The sequence below is a fragment of the Capsicum annuum genome, chromosome 7, assembly GCF_002878395.1.
Source record: "Capsicum annuum cultivar UCD-10X-F1 chromosome 7, UCD10Xv1.1, whole genome shotgun sequence".
In the NCBI taxonomy this organism is placed as follows: Eukaryota; Viridiplantae; Streptophyta; class Magnoliopsida; order Solanales; family Solanaceae; genus Capsicum; species Capsicum annuum.
Window position 1 is genome coordinate 70,312,042 of NC_061117.1, and position 3,556 is coordinate 70,315,597.

The window sequence follows — 3,556 nt, forward strand, 5'->3', positions numbered from 1 at the left end:
AAAATGGCTCTGGCTGAGTTGAAGGAGCTTAAGGAGAAATTAAAAAATCTTTCAAACAAGGGTTTAATCCATCCTATTGTGTCCCCATGGGGTATACCGATGTTATTCGTGTGTAAGAAGGATGGTTCCCTTTAAATATGTATTAACTATCGACAATTGAATAAGATGACTATAAAGAATAATTACCCTCTTCCAAGGATAGATGATTTTTTTGATCAGTTGTAGGTTTCTATGTTTTTCTTCAATATTGATCTTTGGTCTGGGTATCACCAGTTGAAGATTAGAGAGTTAGATATCACTAAGACTGCCTTTTGTACTTGGTATGTCATTTTGAGTTTGTGTTTGTGTCTTTACGGTTGACTAACATCCCGGTGGCATTCATGGATTTGATGAATAGATTTTTCCATCAATTTTTGGATTGGTTTACCTTTATGTTCATAGAAGATATTTTGGTGTATTCAAAGAGTGAGGTGGATAATGTCGAACACCTCTACATTGTATTATAGACCCTAAAAAAGTAGTAGTTGTATGCTAAATTTTTTAAATTTGAATTTTGGTTGAACACTATCACTTTTCTGGGTCATGTTATTTCTAGTGAAGGGATCGTGATGGATCCACAGAAGGTTGCAGTAGTTAAAAAGAGGTCTAGAACTATGTCTCCAATTGTTATTCAAAGCTTTTTGGGTTTAGTTAGGTACTATCAGAGGTTTGTGGAAATCTTCTCTTCTATAGAATCCTCAGTTACTAAGTTAATGCCGAAAAAGATAAAGTTCTTTTGGTCGAATGCTTGAGAGGGTATTTTTTAGAAGCTGAAGGATAAGATGACTTGGGCACCTATCATGACTTTGCCCGAAGGTCCATATGGATTTGTGGTCTATTTTGATATATCCTATGTAGGGCTTGGGTGCATTTTGATGCAACATAGCAAGGTGATAACTTATGCCTCTAGACAGTTGAGGTGCATGATAAGAATTATCCAACGCATGACTTGAAATTATTTGTTGTGGTATTCGCATTGCAAATATGGCATCACTATCTAAATGGCGTGCATGTGGATATCTTTCCCAATCATAAGAGTCAGCAGTATGTGTTTACTCATAAAGAGCTTAACCTCAAGAAAAGTAGATGGCTTGAGCTGCTCAAGGATTATGACATAAATCTTTACTACCATCCAGGTTAATGTAGTTGTTGATGCTCTTAGTAGGTTATCCGTGGGGAGTCTAGCTCATGTTAATGAAGGAAACCAGGAGTTGGTGAAAGATATTGACTATTTGGCTAACCTTGGAGTTTATCTCTTGGAATTTGAGGATGGTGGTATGGTTGTGCAAGAGGTGGCACAGTCTTATCTTGGTGTTGAAGTAAAGAAGAAAAAAGTGGGATCAAATATAATGTAGGTGGGCAGAAGGTGACAGCCTTCGACATTTATGGTGATGGTAACTTCCAGTACTAAGAAAGATTATGTGTTCTCGATATAGATGGTTTGCGAGAGAGAATCTTTGCTGAGGCATATGAGTCGCGTTATTCTATCCATCCCGGTTCGATAAAAATGTACCATGACCTTAAGAAGATGTATTGGTGGAACAATATGAAGCAAGATGTGGCTAGTTTTGTGGCTAAGTGCATAGTGTGCCAATAAGTGAAGGTTGAGAACATGAAGCCCAGAGGTTTGTATCAAGAGATTGAGTTTTCTGTGTGGAAGTGGGAAGTTATCAATATAGATTTTGTTACTGGTTTTCCATGAACTCGGAATCAGATCAATTCAATTTGGGTCATAGTTGATAGGATGACTATGTCTGCTCACTTTCTTCCGATAAGGGCTAATTTCTCGACTAAGGATTATAAGAGGTTTATCTCCAAGATATTGTGAAGTTACATATGGTACTTGTTTCTATCATCTCATATCGTGGTACGGAGTTTTCATCAAACTTTTGGAGGTCATTTCAGTAAGGTTTGGGGACTAAGGTGAGTCTTAGTACAACTTTCCACTCGCAGTCGAATTGGCAAGCAAAAAGAACTATTCAAACCTTGGAAGATATGCTCTGTTCTTGCATGATCGACTATGTTGGTAGTTGGGTTGAGCATTTTCCTTTTATTAAAATTGCCTATAGTAATAGAAACCACTCTAGCATTGGAATGGCTCCGTTTGAGGCATTGTATAGTAGGAGCTATAGATCTCCTTTTGGGTGGATTAAGAAAGGTGAGGCGGTGATGTTTGGTTATGATTTGGTTCACCAAGCCATGGAGAAGGTGAAGGTGATACGAGATAGACTTAAAACTGACCAAAGTCGCTAAAAGTCCTATGTAGATATAAGGTAAAGGAAGTTAGAGTTTGAGTTTGGGGATAAGGTGTTCTTGACGGTGTGCACCATTAAGGGAGTAAGGCGATTTGGGAAGAATGGGAAGCTCCATCACCAATATGTTGGTCCGTACATGATTTTGAGAAAGGTAAGTAATGTTGTGTATAAGTTAGAGTTGCCTTCTAATTTGAGCTTCATTCACCTGCTATTCCATATTTCTTTGTTAATGAAGTGTATGGGTGATCCGTCGCAAATTGTGCTTATCAAGGATATTAGTATTTTAGATTCCCTTTACTATGAAGAGATCCCAGTTGAGATCTTGGATCGTTAGGTTAGTCCATTGAAGACCAAGAATGTGGCCACGATAAAGGTGCCATAGAGGAACCACACGGTTGAAGAGGATACTTGGGAAGCTAAAGAGGATATGTAGTCCAAGTATCCATTTTTGTTTTCCACTCTAAGAGATCAAGCATAAGGTATATGTTAATCTTAATATCTTTGTTTTCAAACTTAGTTAATGGTAGGAGTGGATTGTGAATTCCTTGGTAATCTATTTTCTGACTTAAAGGTAAGCGTAGGCGTTTTTAGGTGTTTAATCGTGCAAGTTAATACCTTGTCCTATCATTCGAGGATGAATGATCCAAGCGGGGAAGAATTGAAATACCCTGGGTTTCGCCCCTTGGAAAATTCTTGAGCTTTGAGCTCTCTGTCCTTGTGACGACTTAGTATGCGAGTCATATGGTGTGGGTATGGTTCAAGTGACCCAACTCGTATGGTGTCGAGTGAATGGTGGCTAGGTTTCTATTGTGGTTATGACTCGGTTGTACGGGTCATTAGGTATGGTGATGAATCGTTAAGATGATCCTTCACTTAATCTTAAACTTACTGACTTGACTAGGATCTGAGTACGAGTGGCTCACTAGGAGCCGTGAGGATAGGTTTCAAGTTATTTTGACAAGTCATATGTTTTCTAGTGTCAATCCTTTTTGATTCTTTCTTAGGTAAAACTAGACCATACGAGTTGTATGTTCTGATCATGAGTAGGGGTCAGGGAGTCATATGGTAGACAGGGTATATGTGTCCATCTCACTCTCTCAGTGACGAATCAATGATATGGGTCATATGTTGTGGTCACGAGTCATAAAAAACCATGATATTTCCCCTTTTCTACTACCTTTTATACCACGACATAAAAAACCCTTTGGGACTTCATTAACCTATTATTCTCAATTAATAACTCTTAAAATCTCTTTCAAACT